Here is a 19,403-nt window from a genome sequence, read left to right on the forward strand (position 1 = left end):
CGCGTACGCCCAGCGCTCCACGCCCAGATCCTTGAGAGGGAGGCCCGTCTGGAGTTGAGCGGTAAGTGTCCATGCATTACTGTGTGAGACAGGGCATGTTGCGGTGTGCTGGTTCTATGATACTTGCCTGTATGTGTGCCATAGGCCATGTATGCATGTATGTGTGCAGGGACATCATGGTAATGCATGTGCGACCAGTGATGTGTGATGCACATGGTTGTTGCATGTGTTGAAATGCCGCATGGGGAGCCCTATTCAGATTTTGAACATGAGAGCATGCCAGTCTCTGTACCTGGACATGGGTGGGGGTGAGGGATGGGTGCTGATGCCAGGTACATATATGGTAGCCATGTCTGTGTGCCTGACCTGCGTGTCTGTGACTTGTGCATGCCATGGATGCATGACACATGTGTGTGACAATGCAGAGATTCAGTAAAGCAGCAAAATTACCCTTGTATCCGCTGTGTTTGGTGTGTTTGGGGCCAGATGGATGTGACTGAGGTGAAGTGTGTGCATGTGATGGGCATGAGGCATGATGCATGTGAGTTACATATCATTGAATGTTTCAAGAGTCCATTGGACATGCATGGAAATGTCCATGGCATGCACCATGCCTGTTACTGTGTGTGTTTTGCCTGGACTGACCCATGTGTTGTGGAGGGACATGATGGAAGTGTACTTTGACAGTGGTGCTCATCTGCTATTGCTTCCTGTCTAGGGGACCATTGTACAGTGCCCTGATGCTTGTGTTCTTTGTCTCCCTCTACGCAGCGGCTAGTGAAGAAGAGAGCGGAGACGGCGCTGTGGAGCAAGGCGGCGGGGATGCCCCCACGGCTGCAGCGGAAGGGGTGGGTGAGCCCCCACAGGGGCCTGCTACGGTGGGAGACGGTGAGGAGCCATCCAGGTTGGTGGTTTGCACAGAGGAGGAGGAGGCCGCCACTGGGGCACACATGGGGCCTGGTGGGGGCATCCCTGCTGGTGCAAGTGGTGCAGTCCAGGGCCAGGGGCAGGAGGCAGCACAGGTCACCGTGGAGGGGCCTGTGCATGTCGCTGTCCCTGACCCTGTGAGTGCACCACCATGCACCAGCAGGGATGCCCCGTCCCAGGCCTGTCCGCAGGTAGAGGGGATGTCCATGTCACCTGACTCCCCTCCACCTGCGGACGTGGGAACCCCTGGCCGTGCGGAGAAGGTCCTGATTGGGGTCGCGTTGCGCACGGCTGTGATTCGTGATGCCGTGCGTGCTTCCCGGGAGGAGCACGCACGTCATCACGAAGTGCACCGTGCCGACGTGGCCCAATTGGGATCTGCCATGTTCGGGGGTTTCCTGCATGTGTTGGCCAATGTGGCGGCCCTCTCCTCCTCTGTGCAGGCTATCCACCAGTCGTTCTCCTTGCCGTCTTCCAGCCCAGATGCCACCAGGGCCCCCTGTGGACCTGCCCCGACCAATGCAGCCAGCTCGGTGGGGATCCCATCCCTGCCACAGTCGGGAGTCAGAGATCCAGCAGGGGTGGACACCAGAGCAACTGGACCCCAGCAGATGGAGGATGTGACGGCATCATCGGGCAGGGCACGTGCACGACGGCGTCGGTGGTTTCCATCAGCCTGGATGCCGTCGTGCTGGCACAGGCAGTTGCGTCGGAGGCAGCAGCAGGCTCAACGTGGGAGGCATCATGGCTCGGGGCCATCAACATCAGGGGTGCAGGCATCGGCCGGAGGGCAGGAGAACCCTGGAATGGGAGTGGCTTCCGTGTGGGAGAGGTTGTGCCAGCGGATAGGTGCGGAGCGGCAGCGGGCAGAGGAGGAACGGCTCACGATGGTCAGGGCGGAGGACTCCATGCGGAGGGCGCTGAGGCGGGCTGAGTGCCTCGAGGGTCTTCGCAGGGAGTTTGAGCTTGACACTGCGTTATCCCTGCGGGACCTCGGGGCCAGGGAACATGCCCGCCTCCAAGCCATTGACCAGGAGTTCGATGATGCCCTGGCCCATGACAACAACCAGTGAGCCGTCCGAATAGCCCGCTGCCTTTGTATATAGTTGTATAGTTAGGGTTAGGTTTCCTTTGTTTTTTTGATTTTTTTTTGGTTGCGATTGGACAATGCACCACTTTTTTGTATATAGTTCCCTTTTTAGTTAGTAGTCAGTTAGGTTTAATTTGGTAGGGCTCATGGACCCAGGATGATCTTCTTAATTGGCTTATTTTAATTTTTCAGATTTTTTTCTTGGACATTCATCTTGTTTTGTTTGATTTGCTTTGTGTTTTTTCTTATTTGCTGTTCAATACATATTATTTTTTTATTCTTCAATGTGTCGTATCATCTCATTGCTTTCAGGCATGTCATGTTGGGTGTTTTGTCATTCACTTGCAGCCATTGTGTGTGACAGACATGTGTTAAATTGCATTATTTACATTGGGGGTGTAACATGTAATTGCCTTTGATATGTGGGTGGGTGTGATAGTTGGTTGGGCCTTTTGGCAGGGGAGGATGGGCATTACGGACATGATTGGGGAATGTTGGGACCCAGGTGCAGGGGGGCATGGATTGGACATGGGTGGGGGCCTGCTGGCAGGTGCCCCACAGTGCTGGGGTGTGGGGGTGGTGGGAGACATGAGTGGGGCCCTGGTGGAGGGTGACCCTGCACTGCTGGGGTGTGGGGGTGGTGGGTGACATGAGTGGGGGCCTGGTGGAGGGTGCCCCTGGTGGCTGGGGTTTGGGAGTGGTGGGAGACATGAGTTGGACATGGGTGGGGGCCTACTGGCAGGTGCCCCACAGTGCTGGGGGGTGGGGGTGGTGGGAGACATGAGTTGGACATGGGTGGGGGCCTGCTGGCAGGTGCCCCACAGTGCTGGGGGGTGGGGGTGGTGGGAGACATGAGTTGGACATGGGTGGGGGCCTGCTGGCAGGTGCCCCACAGTGCTGGGGTGTGGGGGTGGTGGGTGACATGAGTGGGGGCCTGGTGGAGGGTGACCCTGCACTGCTGGGGTGTGGGGGTGGTGGGAGACATGAGTGGGGCCCTGGTGGAGGGTGACCCTGGTGGCTGGGGGGTGGGGGTGGTGGGTGACATGAGTGGGGGCCTGGTGGAGGGTGACCCTGCACTGCTGGGGTGTGGGGGTGGTGGGTGACATGAGTGGGGGCCTGGTGGAGGGTGACCCTGCACTGCTGGGGTGTGGGGGTGGTGGGTGACATGAGTGGGGGCCTGGTGGAGGGTGCCCCTGGTGGCTGGGGTTTGGGGGTGGTGGGAGACATGAGTTGGACATGGGTGGGGGCCTGCTGGCAGGTGCCCCACAGTGCTGGGGGGTGGGGGTGGTGGGAGACATGAGTTGGACATGGGTGGGGGCCTGCTGGCAGGTGCCCCACAGTGCTGGGGGGTGGGAGACATGAGTTGGACATGGGTGGGGGCCTGCTGGCAGGTGCCCCACAGTGCTGGGGTGTGGGGGTGGTGGGTGACATGAGTGGGGGCCTGGTGGAGGGTGACCCTGCACTGCTGGGGTGTGGGGGTGGTGGGAGACATGAGTGGGGCCCTGGTGGAGGGTGACCCTGGTGGCTGGGGGGTGGGGGTGGTGGGTGACATGAGTGGGGGCCTGGTGGAGGGTGACCCTGCACTGCTGGGGTGTGGGGGTGGTGGGTGACATGAGTGGGGGCCTGGTGGAGGGTGACCCTGCACTGCTGGGGTGTGGGGGTGGTGGGAGACATGAGTGGGGCCCTGGTGGAGGGTGACCCTGGTGGCTGGGGGGTGGGGGTGGTGGGTGACATGAGTGGGGGCCTGGTGGAGGGTGACCCTGCACTGCTGGGGTGTGGGGGTGGTGGGTGACATGAGTGGGGGCCTGGTGGAGGGTGACCCTGCACTGCTGGGGTGTGGGGGTGGTGGGAGACATGAGTGGGGCCCTGGTGGAGGGTGACCCTGGTGGCTGGGGAGTGGGGGTGGTGGGTGACATGAGTGGGGGCCTGGTGGAGGGTGACCCTGCACTGCTGGGGTGTGGGGGTGGTGGGTGACATGAGTGGGGGCCTGGTGGAGGGTGACCCTGCACTGCTGGGGTGTGGGGGTGGTGGGTGACATGAGTGGGGGCCTGGTGGAGGGTGACCCTGCACTGCTGGGGTGTGGGGGTGGTGGGTGACATGAGTGGGGGCCTGGTGGAGGGTGACCCTGCACTGCTGGGGGGTGGGGGTGGTGGGGGACATGAGTTGGACATGGGTGGGGGACTGCTGGCATGTGCCCCACAGTGCTGGGGGGTGGGGGTGCAAGGGGACATGTGTTGGTGTTCATTAGTTCAAGGAGACATGTGCCTTTGCTGGGGGGCATGCCCATGTTGGGTGGGCTGCCTGCGGGACATGACCAGGGATGCAGGGTAGTCCCCTGTGGTGTGGGCTGCCTGCAGGGGCCGTGGAGGGTGTACAGGGTACACCTGGGAGGACCCACACTGTCAAATCACATGTGGGACTCCCCGGCACCCCTGAAATACACGTACCGTGCAGAAATCGCGTGTAAAACTTCCCGCGCACCCCTGAAATACACGCGCCCAGGCTATTCGCGTGTAAAACTTCCCGCGCACCCCTGAAATACACGCGCCCAGGCTATTCGCGTGTGGAACTTCCCGCGCACCCCTGAAATACACGCGCCCAGGCTATTCGCGTGTGGAACTTCCCGCGCACCCCTGAAATACACGCGCCCAGGCTATTCGCGTGTGGAACTCCCCGCGCACCCCTGAAATACACGCGCCCAGGCTATTCGCGTGTGGAACTCCCCGCGCACCCCTGAAATACACGCGCCCAGGCTATTCGCGTGTGGAACTTCCCGCGCACCCCTGAAATACACGCGCCCAGGCTATTCGCGTGTGGAACTTCCCGCGCACCCCTGAAATACACGCGCCCAGGCTATTCGCGTGTGGAACTTCCCGCGCACCCCTGAAATACACGCGCCCAGGCTATTCGCGTGTGGAACTTCCCGCGCACCCCTGAAATACACGCGCCCAGGCTATTCGCGTGTGGAACTCCCCGCGCACCCCTGAAATACACGCGCCCAGGCTATTCGCGTGTGGAACTTCCCGCGCACCCCTGAAATACACGCGCCCAGGCTATTCGCGTGTGGAACTTCCCGCGCACCCCTGAAATACACGCGCCCAGGCTATTCGCGTGTGGAACTTCCCGCGAACCCCTGAAATACACGCGCCCAGGCTATTCGCGTGTGGAACTTCCCGCGCACCCCTGAAATACACGCGCCCAGGCTATTCGCGTGTGGAACTTCCCGCGCACCCCTCAAATTCACGCGCCCAGGCTATTCGCGTGTGGAACTTCCCGCGAACCCCTGAAATACACGCGCCCAGGCTATTCGCGTGTGGAACTTCCCGCGCACCCCTGAAATACACGCGCCCAGGCTATTCGCGTGTGGAACTTCGCGCGCACCCCTCAAATTCACGCGCCCAGGCTATTCGCGTGTGGAACTTCCCGCGAACCCCTGTAATACACGTAGCCCGCTCCCCCAGGCCCGATCGCGTGAGGAACTTCACGCGAACCCCTGTAATACACGTAGCCCGCTCCCCCAGGCCCGATCGCGTGTGGAACTTCCCGCGCACCCCTCAAATTCACGCGCCCAGGCTATTCGCGTGTGAAACTTCACGCGAACCCCTGAAATACACGTAGCCCGCTCCCCCAGGCCCGATCGCGTGAGGAACTTCACGCGAACCCCTGTAATACACGTAGCCCGCTCCCCCAGGCCCGATCGCGTGAGGAACTTCACGCGAACCCCTGTAATACACGTAGCCCGCTCCCCCAGGCCCGATCGCGTGTGGAACTTCCCGCGCACCCCTGAAATACACGCGCCCAGGCTATTCGCGTGTGGAACTTCCCGCGCACCCCTGAAATACACGCGCCCAGGCTATTCGCGTGTGGAACTCCCCGCGCACCCCTGAAATACACGCGCCCAGGCTATTCGCGTGTGGAACTTCCCGCGCACCCCTGAAATACACGCGCCCAGGCTATTCGCGTGTGGAACTTCCCGCGCACCCCTGAAATACACGCGCCCAGGCTATTCGCGTGTGGAACTCCCCGCGCACCCCTGAAATACACGCGCCCAGGCTATTCGCGTGTGGAACTTCCCGCGCACCCCTGAAATACACGCGCCCAGGCTATTCGCGTGTGGAACTTCCCGCGCACCCCTGAAATACACGCGCCCAGGCTATTCGCGTGTGGAACTTCCCGCGAACCCCTGAAATACACGCGCCCAGGCTATTCGCGTGTGGAACTTCCCGCGCACCCCTGAAATACACGCGCCCAGGCTATTCGCGTGTGGAACTTCCCGCGCACCCCTCAAATTCACGCGCCCAGGCTATTCGCGTGTGGAACTTCCCGCGAACCCCTGAAATACACGCGCCCAGGCTATTCGCGTGTGGAACTTCCCGCGCACCCCTGAAATACACGCGCCCAGGCTATTCGCGTGTGGAACTTCGCGCGCACCCCTCAAATTCACGCGCCCAGGCTATTCGCGTGTGGAACTTCCCGCGAACCCCTGTAATACACGTAGCCCGCTCCCCCAGGCCCGATCGCGTGAGGAACTTCACGCGAACCCCTGTAATACACGTAGCCCGCTCCCCCAGGCCCGATCGCGTGTGGAACTTCCCGCGCACCCCTCAAATTCACGCGCCCAGGCTATTCGCGTGTGAAACTTCACGCGAACCCCTGAAATACACGTAGCCCGCTCCCCCAGGCCCGATCGCGTGAGGAACTTCACGCGAACCCCTGTAATACACGTAGCCCGCTCCCCCAGGCCCGATCGCGTGAGGAACTTCACGCGAACCCCTGTAATACACGTAGCCCGCTCCCCCAGGCCCGATCGCGTGTGGAACTTCCCGCGCACCCCTCAAATTCACGCGCCCAGGCTATTCGCGTGTGAAACTTCACGCGAACCCCTGAAATACATGTAGCCCGCTCCCCCAGGCCCGATCGCGTGAGGAACTTCACGCGAACCCCTGTGATACACGTAGCCCGCTCCCCCAGGCCCGATCGCGTGAGGAACTTCACGCGAACCCCTGTGATACACGTAGCCCGCTCACCCAGGCCCGATCGCGTGAGGAACTTCACGCGAACCCCTGTAATACACGTAGCCCGCTCCCCCAGGCCCGATCGCGTGAGGAACTTCACGCGAACCCCTGTAATACACGTAGCCCGCTCCCCCAGGCCCGATCGCGTGAATAACTTCACGCGATCCCCTGTGATGCACGTACCCTGCAAATCGCGTGTGACACTTCCCGCGCACCCCGGTATACATGCACACGTATTTTTTGTCAGCGGGTGTCCGTGTTTGTGGGTACCCCTTTGCACGTCATTTTTCCTGGAGGGCCACAGTATGGGACATTCATCATGGCAGTATATAGGGGCTATTTGTTGGCGCACCTTTTGGCGCACATTTCTTACAGCCGCAGAGACGCTACCGCCTCCTTTCTTGTGGCGGTCGTGTTTGTGCCTGTGCGCTGGTTTGAGCGTGCGCTTTTTTCCCCTATTCTATTCCATGAATACGTGTTGTAGGCGAGCGTGTGGGCATTCCGCGCACTTGTGCCCTGTACTTCCCCCGTGACGCCCACGTTTTGGCAAGTTGTTCCCCATTCCGAGTGTTACGCCCGTGTTCCGCCTACTTTTATTGCGTGCGCCGCGCTATGTGCGAATTTCGCTGTGGCCTGTGCGATTTTCGCTGTGACCTGGCGCACGCTGTTAGATGGCCTGTGCGCCAACGTGCGCCAACGTGCGCCGCGCACTTTTTTATCGCACATCCGCTGGTTTTCTCGCGCACGGCCTTCCATGAATCGACGTGCGCTGCTTTTCGTGCGATTTTCGCACTTGCACTGCGATTTTCGCTATTCCACTGCGATTCGCACGTTTTTGCCCACTTGCGCCGCGCTAATTATTCCATGAATCGGCCTCATAGTTTTTGGTTAAGGTAGGGAAATACCTCCTAGAATAGGGACAGTGAGGCATTTTCCAACCCCTTTATTATTTTGAATAAAGGTGTGTTACCGCAATCATGAGTTCTCTGTGTCCATGTATCATTCCTGGATACTCACAACACAAAGTGAAGCAAAACATGTAATTACAGCTGCCACAAGCCTACTTTCCAACACCGTTCAGGGTGGTAAAATCACTATGCTTCGAAAGCACCCCTGCCCTAGTAGTCATAAAGGCTACCAGGGCATGTACTGACTTTCATCTATGGACCAGATCTCAGTTTTGGAAATGTGTGTTATGCAGAAACATCCCTGATCTACCACTCCCCACCACGACAATCCCACTCCAAAATATGGGACAAAAAAACTGGTTGTTTTTAATCTGAATATTCTGTTGTGTTTAAAATAAAATTAAAGGTGGTCCCCTAACTTTGAGCGCTAGGCAAGTTGCCCCAAAAATTCTACAAAAATACAGGATTTTACAAGCATGTCTGAATAACTATTCTAGACAAAAATAGGCAAACTTATCCAATATGAACATTCAATTGATCACCGCTTGTCGGCATCACCTTTCAAATAAAACACACAACCTTTTAATAATAGTTTGACGATATTCAATTCAGTTTGTTTTGTTCAACACCATCAACAAGTGTTGGCATGAGAGAAAAACATTGGGTTCACATATAACTTTCTTATTCTCTGGCTGATTCTACTCTAAACGTTGGGAACTATTGGTTTCTACTTTGGGCATAGATGCAACAATACTGGGTATGGTGTGTTTGGCTACTTTGTCTACAGGTTTGGGTTTAGCATAGAAGCTTTTAGTTTGGCGAGCACAATATTTAGATTCACTTAAAGGATCATGCAAGCATGATCAGCCCTGCCGATAAGGTGTGTATCAGCCAATTTTACTTCCTAAAAATAGGCAAATACTATAATTAAAATATGGAGTAAAATAGGGAGTTAAAATACTCCCAAGAACAAATAAGAACAGACACATGGGGCCTTGTGCCATTGCTTTCACCCACACAGCTCCATGGATATGTTTGGACCAGTAGTGTACTAGCACCACAGGAAGAAATGACTATTATTACTGCCTGATCGAAAGAGATACATATGTATCTTAATATGCATGTATAACTAGGAGCATGTAAATAATTATTAAAATATTTCCGTTTTCTAGTTAAAACATACTTTTACTCACTAAAAGGTCATTTTACTCACAACTTTCAAAAATAGGGAGTAAAATACTCACACCTCAAAATCTTATCTAGAGCTCATGATAGTATAAAGTTGAGATAGAAAAGATATCAATAATTCACTTTAATTGGAATTAGGAATCAACTTCAGACAGAGTTGTTTCTTTTCTGTGCAACCTCATCAGGAAAAATGACAATGCTTATTTAAATTGACTTTTTCCTTCAAATTAAATGGGATAAAATAATTTTGTTCCTATTTCAGTTTAAGAGGTGCAACAATCTCTTTTTATTTAAACTATGTTTTTCACAACTAAGAAGTTATCAATTCCTGCAAATCTGTGAATCACGTTGCACACCATGCCACAAATCCAGATATATATATTGCCCCGGTGACAACTTGGAGATAAATTAATATTTGGTTACTGTCACAGAATTCTGCCATGTGCAATCAAAAATTCCAGGGCAATCTATTATAAGTGTATGCTTCCTCCGGTGGGGCATGCAGTACATGTTGCCCCCGGGTGCATGTGGGTGCTGCACAGCAGCCAGCGAGCTGCCCTGGGGGTCAGAATGTTAACATTTGATTTCCACTCTAACAGGATGGTAAGGGCAAAGGAGCAGAGCGAATAAAAACAGAGAAACAAAAGGCTGCTCATGGCATTTCAATTTGATATGAAACATTGAAAGCATTCCTTTGTCCCTTTTTGGTGTTTCTGCTGAGTTTCCCTTAGTGGGTGGGTGCATGGGCGACTCCATTGTTTGTTGTACATAGCATCAAGCTGCAACTTTCCGATGAGGACCAACAGGGATAAAACATGCGTGGGATTGGTGTGGCCCATTTTTATTGTGTCTGGCTGTCTAGAAATCAATGGAAAGGTGGTCAGGATCGATGTAAACCTTTACATACATCATTTTTTAGTGTTCATAGTTTCTACTGCTGGTACTCATTTTACTCACATTTGGTCGCCCCTTTATACTATGATGTGGTAAGGAAGTGTGCACGCACACATGTGCACACACGCTCCATACATGGGATGCACACACGTGGTCACAGAAAACTGGGAGATGGAAAGATGATCTGAAGCTAGGATAAGAATGCTGCCGTCACCTGCATGAACATAAAGAGCGGTGAGAGAAACCCGCAGCGCATTACCATAACAGATCTGCAGCGCTGCGCAAGGCTGGGTTTGGACATTGACGGGAGGGTTTGACACTTTGTGTTCACTTTAGAACTGGTTGATGTTATTTCCCCGAAGGCTTGTCGTCCCCACAGAAGACCAGATGGCACACAGACATCAAAGATAAGCTCCATCTGAGCTTAAGGTATGTATAAGCACACCACTTTGGTGGACACCTGCCGCAGGGACGTCTATGCTTTCACACACGTTAGAATGCAGCTATGACTATGACAAATTCAGTCTAGCTGGTTACATAACCGCTTCACACCGAAACACCAGACTTGCCTCAACACCTCTGCCAATAGAATACAGCAACAACCTATGACAAATTTCAGTCGAGCTGGGTACACATCGACCCTCCTGTACTAGCGATCTGTCGTGACCTCCATCACCACCCATCCACACGCCTCAACTCTTGGGTAGCTTACTGGAGCCTAGCCAGCCCCCCTAAATCCTAATCCAAATGCGCACACGCATTTTAAGCCTCCTCTGAGAACTTTACCATATTTGCACTTCAGTCCCTAAGGGCGTTCCTCCCACAAAGTGCTTTGAGGCCATACAAATGGGAAAAGGCGCTATATAAATGACTACTCCTGCCATTGTTACCGTTTTTTTCTTTGCATGGCTTCTCTTTTCCATGCACAGTGTTTTCCTAGCCCCCGCCTTGGTAAACATAGCCACAGTGCATGTTTATTTAACAGTATACTAAATGTGAATTCATTAATAAAAGGCGAAGCGTTAAACAGTAGCATAGAGCGCATGGTGTGAAATGCATGTAAATACAGCAGAACAAGTCCAACGAGTTTCACATGCCAGAGTATTTTACACATTGTAATGTGTTTTCTATGCATTCCTAAATCGGACTATGTTGGTATTGGACATTGCTGGGTGGCCACTGCCTTGCCAGGCCACGCGTTCCCGATGGGTGGCGGTGCGGGTGGGACAGATGGGGAGTGGGATTTCACTTCATGCAGATTTCAGCCTCACTGCGGGTAATCAATGCAGCGCGCCTCCTACCTGGCTCTGGGTTTGCAGGGCCAGGCAGGAAGACACAATGTGGCCTTTGTTGGCCCTGCACTCTCCCCTGGAAGCCGCGGCCGCCTCTGGGTAATTGCAGCACTGGCTTGGGAATCGGGAATATTTCCGGTGCCCAGGCAGCAAAACGGTACAATCCAAGCCCTTTCACATAAAACCCATCTAGAGCACAGTGTTTGGGGCAAGCGTTCTGAGCACGCAGATGTCCGAAAGGAAGCACGCACGCAGACTTAACATGCGACTACACAACCCCATTGATATATGAACGCCCCCGTGTGTTGTTGTTGTGCAAGAATGGCATTTGCAGAGGCACAAAACCACGCGAGCCTCTCGAAATATGAATGAATAGGGATGATGTATGCCCTCACGTTTGCATCGTGCATGGGACTCAGATCAGGGAGGCCATTCGCGACAGTACTGGCTTCAAACCTGCAGCCTTGCGCTTCCTGCAGATCCAACAGCCAGTGCTGCGCGTTAAGTAAGCCAACAATCTCAATGACTGAAGGGCACTGGGGCAGGGAAACACACCTGTGCGGAGGTTTGTCTGCATATTTAACTTGAGGAAAGTCCAGCTCCTATGTTCAATGCAGGCAGTTCGTAGGTGGTCTTTGGGTAAAAAATGTATTTTAGAAAAGCAGATTGCACACACCTGGCAGTCGAAATCAACAACAAACACCGCGAAAACAGAGCGAAGATGGGTCAAATAAGCGAAAATACAATTGAAACCGAACAAAGACACCCCGGAATAAAAAGAAACAATGCAAGAGTGGGCGAACTGGGTCATAGTGGAAGCAAGCATTGTTTAAGATAAATAGAACAGGCAGACCAGTATGCATACACCAGGAAGTAATGTGCAAGTATGATCAGTTTGCAGAAATAAGAAGCACCGCCTGCGCTCCAATCCCCCTTACTGCCTCTGTAAGGTTACTGGCAATGGTAAAAGATTACTCTCAGCAACAAGTGCCCTTCCACAAGCGAGCCCCATTACACAAAAGTGCAATGCCACAAAATACCGTATGTTATCATCCAAAATACAACCAGGTTTGAGATTCTAAAAAAGTTCAAAACACGTGAGCAAGTGGTAAAATGTGCAACGGAAGTGGCTTTCATTGCAGTCTTTTTTCATACTCCAGGAATTAAAAGGTATTCCGGCCCCTGTAGTTTGTACCCATTCGGAAAATATGTATCCCAGGTGATCTCGCTGTAGCTGCTGGAACTGATGAGAAATATGTCTTACTTGGCTGTATTTTTACCGTCAGTTGGGTTTGCTCTCAGCTGTATTCCCTGGCAGCAAACATTTTGAACCACCAGCGGTATGCCACCAAGATTACCATCCATTGAAGTGGTAAAGACAATGGGCAGTAATTTACGATTGGTGGTTACCAACGCATCCTCACACTATGCACACACAAGCCTCTCGCCTGGACAGAGGCGTGGATCAAAACTAATATTGGATAAGCAGGAGCTAAAAGCAGCTCCTGGGTCGTCAGCACTAACCAGTGACCAGGCGCTACCATTGGGGAACGAGGAGCTAGTACATAGCGTTTCACAAATATAAATCCCACATAAGATTCAAACGTATCATTTTGTCCCTTATATATAACCCCTTATACCTGAAATGTTGTATAGATGTGTCCAAATGTTTATTTCTGGGCCTACAGAGTTAAATTTAAATATGTGTTTTTGTTTTCCATGAGTTGTCCTGAGGAACAAAAGTTGCTCCTGGTAGCTGTTGGTGTGAAGCTCACCGGGCTCTTCTAGACTACAAGCAGGAGCTAAATGGCTCCCAGCTCCCCCCAATTTCGAACCCTGCATAGGTACCCCAAGTGCTCTCGACACAAACACTCAGGAACAGACCTGCATGCGCTCAGGGTACATCCGGTCTGGGAGCCTCAACACAACAGCAAAGCTATCTTGCGCTTTCCCCCTCTCCCCACAAACCTTACCCATCCACCCCTATTTCGGATCCGCCAGACTGCCACGATACCTTGCAAATGGCAGCGAAGCAACGACTAAAACTGCGTAACATAACATAACCTAACATGCACTTTGTCTGCAGCGAGAACGTGTTACATGAAGTGCCGCCATCCCATGTGGACTCAGTAAATCGAGCGTACACATTGCCAAATAGGTAGAAGGGAGCAGGAGGAGAGTTTCTTGGTTAGTATTACAAGTGAAATTGTTGCCACCCTAATTAATATGGGTCTATATACCACTTCCTGTTAAGGATACGTCACATTGACATTTTTTACTGCCAGCTTTTCAACCTTTTTTCAGCCAAGAATCTGAGCAGCTAAAATACAGAGCGTTAAACATGTGGCCTCGATCCGAGAACATTTACTGAAAATACATGAGAAATGGGAGGAATCCATATACAAACACACACGCACACAGGTCAGGAATAAAACAAAGTAGAACAGAGAGCGACAAAGGACACTTTTGAAAGCGCAATTAGAGTGACCATGGGACTCATTTGCTAATTCCAGGGTAATGCATGGAGTCAATCAGAGCAATGAGCTGTACGTAACCTGTATGTTATACAACTCAGTCCCATCAGAACTAAATCCAGTTGGTGTCAATTTTGACATATACGTGCACAACTTTTATAATGCATTTTAATTATTGTTTTGACTGGTGACATGTACAGTATATGTATCAGACTACCAAAGCCAGAAACAAAGACAAAGGAAATGAAGGCGGCATGTGCCAGCATTGTATGGCATAAAGGCGTCCGTGCATGATGTGTAGGTCTATAGTGGATGAAAGGGTTCACTGTAACCTAAAAGTAATAATCTTACATTTGAGACATTATGTCTCGAGAACAGATATGTCGGGTGCATTCATAGGCCCCAAACTGAAGGTGCCTTTCACCTGAGAAACAGGATTTTTTAATGGTAACAATAAAAATGGCTTTGCATGTGTGGCTGTGAGGGAAAGCTGAAGGTCCCTTTCACATGAAAAGAACGATTGTTCAACACTAACACCAAAAACGGCTTTGCATGTGTGATTGCAAATGATAACTGAAGGGCCATGTGAAAAGGGCCTACCTGTCACTAGCCAAAGAACAGCAGCATTGTAATTCATAAAGCAAGAAGAAAAATCAAAGGTCCCTTTCACATGGAAAACAGGATTTTTAAACCATGACACAAAAATGGCTTGACATGTGTATCTGCAGTTTAAATGCGAAAATAAATACCACTGCTAACAGGAAAAATGTCAGGGAAAAACCATGGTGCGTGCTGACAAAAAGTAATGTATATTATGTTTCACATACAAAATACCAGTGACATTTGAAAAGCCACTTTCTTTTCATGAAAAAGTGTCTCTACTGTTCGGCACACGTCACCACAAACTCCCCCACTGGAAAGTGACATCCCCCATCTAATTAAAACTGCAATAAAGTGTTTCCTGCTAAAGGTGTCGAAAGTCCAGTGTTCCCCGGACCTGCTGGCTCTGAAGGAAATGTCTGCAGAACAAGTTCCCCTTGGCTGGAGCATGACCAAAAAGTGTGAAAATGGAGGCAACCAACTTCAATGAGCCAGTTGCAAACACAAAGAGAATAATACAGGCTATAGGCTAACCCAGTGAGTCCATATGGCCAAAGGCAGGAGAATGGCCATGTGTCCCACATGAAGATTCACAATTAAATTAAAGGGACTAATATCTTTTAGGCCTTTTTCTCAGCAACCATAAGTCATACTGATTACATGTATGTGTTATTTTTTATGTAATTTCCAGGTGATTGTGGAGATATAAAATTCATCCAAATCCGACTCGAGGAACTGTAATGGCCATCTAAAATGGGTTTCCGGCTGATCTGAAAAGGTTCCAAATATGAGAGTTGGTGAATAGGTGGAGGGAAAAATTCACAATATTGGTAATAAATTACATATTCATTAACTATTATGCTTTTTGTGAAAAGAGTAGAAAATTGGCAATCAGTTGTGCAACATGGTGCAGACCCGGCTGTTTGATTAAATGCCCCTGATTAGCTGAAAAGGAAAATATGAATATTATGGCAGTTATTAGTATAATTATTACGTTTTGCCACATAACTAGATTTTAGCAAAAATTTGACATGAGAACAAATGGTGCTTGTAAATGAAGCTGCCATATGTTTGCTCCAGACCCCTAAACCAATCCTGACTGGGAGGATGGGTTTAGGAGGAGGGAGAAGAGTAACTGTCCAATCCTATTTGGGTGACCTCTTGCAGGGTACTTCCCCAAGATTGTAAAATTGATGGTGTTAGCTGCTATATAAGGGGGGCTGCACTAGGAGGAGGGCCAGAGCTGGTGAAATTTACCTTCAAGAGAGCTGCTGAAATTTACCATCAGACAGCTGTGGGGAAACACCAGAGGAGATTGCTGAGAGTGCATCTGGGTGGAGGTGTCTATTTCTAGGAAGGGTTAAGAGCTGACTGGGTCCTAAGGTGCAGAGCCGAGGCCATCTTTGAGAGTGGGGTGGCCAGATCCCAGGCCTATCTTTCCAGAGTTTCCTGAGATGCAGCTGGCTTTCCTGAACTTTAAACAGAAGCTTTCTTTATAAATCGAACTGAGCCCTGGGAAACCAAAAGGTGGGTGAATCTGCTTGCCTTAAATACTTTGCCTTTATAGTGGGCTGGGGGTGAGGGGGTAAAACCATGTGGATCCTTAGCCTATTTAACTAAAAATATCAATGTAATTAATTCCCCATTTATCAGAATACTACGGGGTGATTGCTGTTAAAATTTAAAATTAAAACAGCTCACTTCCCAGTGTGCGCTGAAAACTACAGCCTATAATTTGAGTAATCCTTTTTGTCATGCTGACCCGACATCTTTAAGGAAGAGGGGTGTCTTGGTTCTTAAATCAGTCCAACCTTTTAATCCATATTCACCAACACAGGCCTTTCAGTGGAGGGGGTCTGATATCCAAAATTCCCCCAAATCATTACAATCTTTCTGTCTGACTTCCCCAACACAGACAAAATTGGGGCAGGTCTGAAAAACAAACCGTTAAATCACCCTGTGTTCATTTTATACCAAAAGTGTGGGTGAAATCATAACTGCCAGATGTATTAGTACCAATCTTGAAACCCTACTGCTAGCAGGAAAATCAAAATTGCACAACACTACATTTATATTAATTGTTTTGGTTATTGATCAGTTTAATTATTTGTTGAAGTGAAATTTCTAGAAAGTAAACAATTGTGATTTTTGTTTTTTTAAAACCAATTTGTGTAGTTGATTTGAGTCACAAGAAGTTAATGGTGAGCCACAAAGAAGGTGGCGCGTGTGATTTCTATTACTTTTAATTAAAATAAATACAAATATATTTCCTGCACACCAGGGGCAGGGTTCCAAGGGGCAAGATATGAGTCAGAGATAGGGCTGAATAAAAGAATCTGTTAAACCGTTTGTTGCAAGACACGTTGAGTGGGGGGGGAAGGCACTCCCCGTGTTGAGGGTGGCCTCTCAAACCGTTACACATATAAGGTGGTGGAATGCAGAAGGGAGCTGAGAATGTGCTGTGTTACCCTCCCACATGACCACTCCAACCTTCATGCTATTCTTTAATAACAGATGCCTACCTGGTATGAAGGACACTCAAAAGGTCAGCAGCAGAAGTCAGGAGATATACTGCTTGGAGGGCACGGGCAATGTTGAGGGGTTCATCAGTTCTCTGTGATGGGGAAGGGTTAATAGCAGATGCCTGACCGATCAAAGATACATGGGCAAGTTGGGATGTAGAGAATCCAGTTTCTTACATCTGATGGGGAGGGGGCAAAAAACACTTGCTTTCAATCACTGCAGCAATGGAAGCGCCTCAATGCTGAATGCTTTGAGTGATGGATGTAGCGGGGTTATGGCACTTATGCCAGTGACCACAGCATATCTGCCAAGTAAGCCGTGGCAGCAAGTTGTGGCGGTGCTGTTGGATTGGGCAAATCCAGAGGATGGAGAAATCTTTGGGGGTGTGGTACAAGGGTGAGGTAACGTACCATGCAATTATTCATCGTTGAATTTTAGAAACAGCACAGCCTAAAAGGTCCTTTAGCAAAGGGCTTGCCCTATTTGTTCCTGATGAGCCCTCGGTCACATGCACTCATGCCCATGGTTATCCTGCATTTGGTTTCCCACCTACCTGTGCCCCTTTTTAGGTTATACGTCACTAACAATTCTGAGTTGATGAAGATTCATCAAGGTGCCAGTGTTTGAGACATTCTCTGCATTGTACAATAGACCAGGGAACAAATCAAGGGCACACGCAAGTAGATGGCATCCACTCACTTTTTTCATAGGGTTTACGCTGTCCCAATTGGATGTTTTTGTGGCTAAAAATAAAAACATATCTTCGTCAGTTTTGTTGCATTAGTAGTGCTTGTGCGGCAGCCTCTACTCTACAACCAGTGCTAGGACCCGAAGCCACAAGATTATTGTGGGACTCAAACCCACATCCTCCGGGTTATTGATCCTGAATATTCACCCTTACATAGCATGAAAACGTTCTTAAAATTACCTCCAAAGGTGTTATGTTCAGAGTTGGGTTTAATTAGGAAATGCCAAAGCCACAACCTCAAGATTATTGTGGGACTCAAACCCACATCCTCCGGGTTATTGATCCTGAATTTTCACCCTTACATAGCATGAAAACGTTCTTAAAATTACCTCCAAAGGTGTTATGTTCAGAGTTGGGTTTAATTAGGAAATGCCAATTGAATTAACTTCTCATAGTTTACTTTAACATTTAGAAATTTCCTCTGACATCACTTCTGATTATATTAATGAGCCCCCCCCACTTTTTTTTTTAGGACTTATGCCCTGTAATCAACCTATGAAAATTAAACATATATGCGACCAAGAATCTATATATGAGCATGAAGTTGCCATGGGAACAACTTCGGTCGTGATTCAGTCGGTAGGAAATGGTGGTCTCAGGTAGTAAGCTCACGATCAGTCACACTACCTTTCCCCAGATCTGTTCCTAGGAGGTGGAGGGGAATGACTTCAGTCACACCCCACCTACAGCCATTTAAATTTAATTGACGACTTCACCAGGGTTGCATGTATGCAGTTTTTTAAGGGACAACGAATTTGCCAGTTAAGAGGGTTGTTTTAAGATGATCAAGATAATGTATAACCAACAACTCTATCAATTTCTTGAAGATACCAATTGTATAGTTGAATTGGGTAATGAATTGCGAAGGCCTTCTGCATTCCAAGTAAATGTGTGCTATGTTCTTCCTCGGACCATCAGCACTTGCAAAACCCATAAGAGAACAGGTGCAGCCAAGCCAGTCTCTGTGCCAACATACACTGTGACCTTCGTCCTTCAAAGGCACGAGTGAGGACCCAGTCACCTTGCTATATCTATTGAGAGCCTCTTACTGAGGATTGTCAGACAGACTGGTTTCACTGGGGAGAACTACAAAGACAAGCCACTCTTGTCAGTTAAATGGTATAGGTTTTTAATCACACTCAACACAGCAACTGAGCAGATTACATCTGGTACAATAATATATTTTTTTAATTCTAAGAGATGAACAGCAAATCAAACAGGAAATAACAGCAGGAAACAAAATAGAACTCAAATAGAGGATCATACCTTAACAGCACTGAAATGTAGTCATTATTTCACAAGTGCTATTTTTGGAATACACACATTGGGAAAGATGGGGGGACATGCTCAAGACGGCCATCACTGACATGGGGTTGTTCTTGGTGATCCTGCCCAAAGTAATACCCTCAAATCAACCCTTTCTAGGGCAACCAGCAGGAAAGCCAAACCGCTACTGTGGTTGTCGTTCTGGGTAATTCTTTTCTGCATCTGCCACTCATGGATAAGGATCAGCGTTAGACCACATGCACCCGTAGATACCGGGGTTCTCAGAAAAGACTGCATGACAGTGGACTATCACATCTGTGGGGGATGCCTGGTGCAGTGCACATGGTGGGGAGAAACAAGGGCAAATGAAATTGGAGAATTGGCTCCTGTTAGGGAGAATTCTCCAGAATGGCTAATTTCCCTTACCTAATGTGTCCCTCAGCAGCTTTGCTGGATTTCTAGGATTTAATGTTTTCAC

The 19,403-nt window shown here is 50.0% G+C and overlaps 1 protein-coding gene across 19 annotated transcripts in view; it reads right to left on the reverse strand.

Moving 5' to 3' along the window:
• Nucleotides 1-19,403, reverse strand: part of DST (dystonin) — a 2,190,048-nt gene that overhangs the window by 377,934 nt on the left and 1,792,711 nt on the right. The window lies entirely within an intron of this gene.

Source organism: Ambystoma mexicanum, chromosome 4p (assembly GCF_040938575.1).
Source record: "Ambystoma mexicanum isolate Mex_15411 chromosome 4p, UKY_AmexF1_1, whole genome shotgun sequence".
Classification (NCBI taxonomy): domain Eukaryota; kingdom Metazoa; phylum Chordata; class Amphibia; order Caudata; family Ambystomatidae; genus Ambystoma; species Ambystoma mexicanum.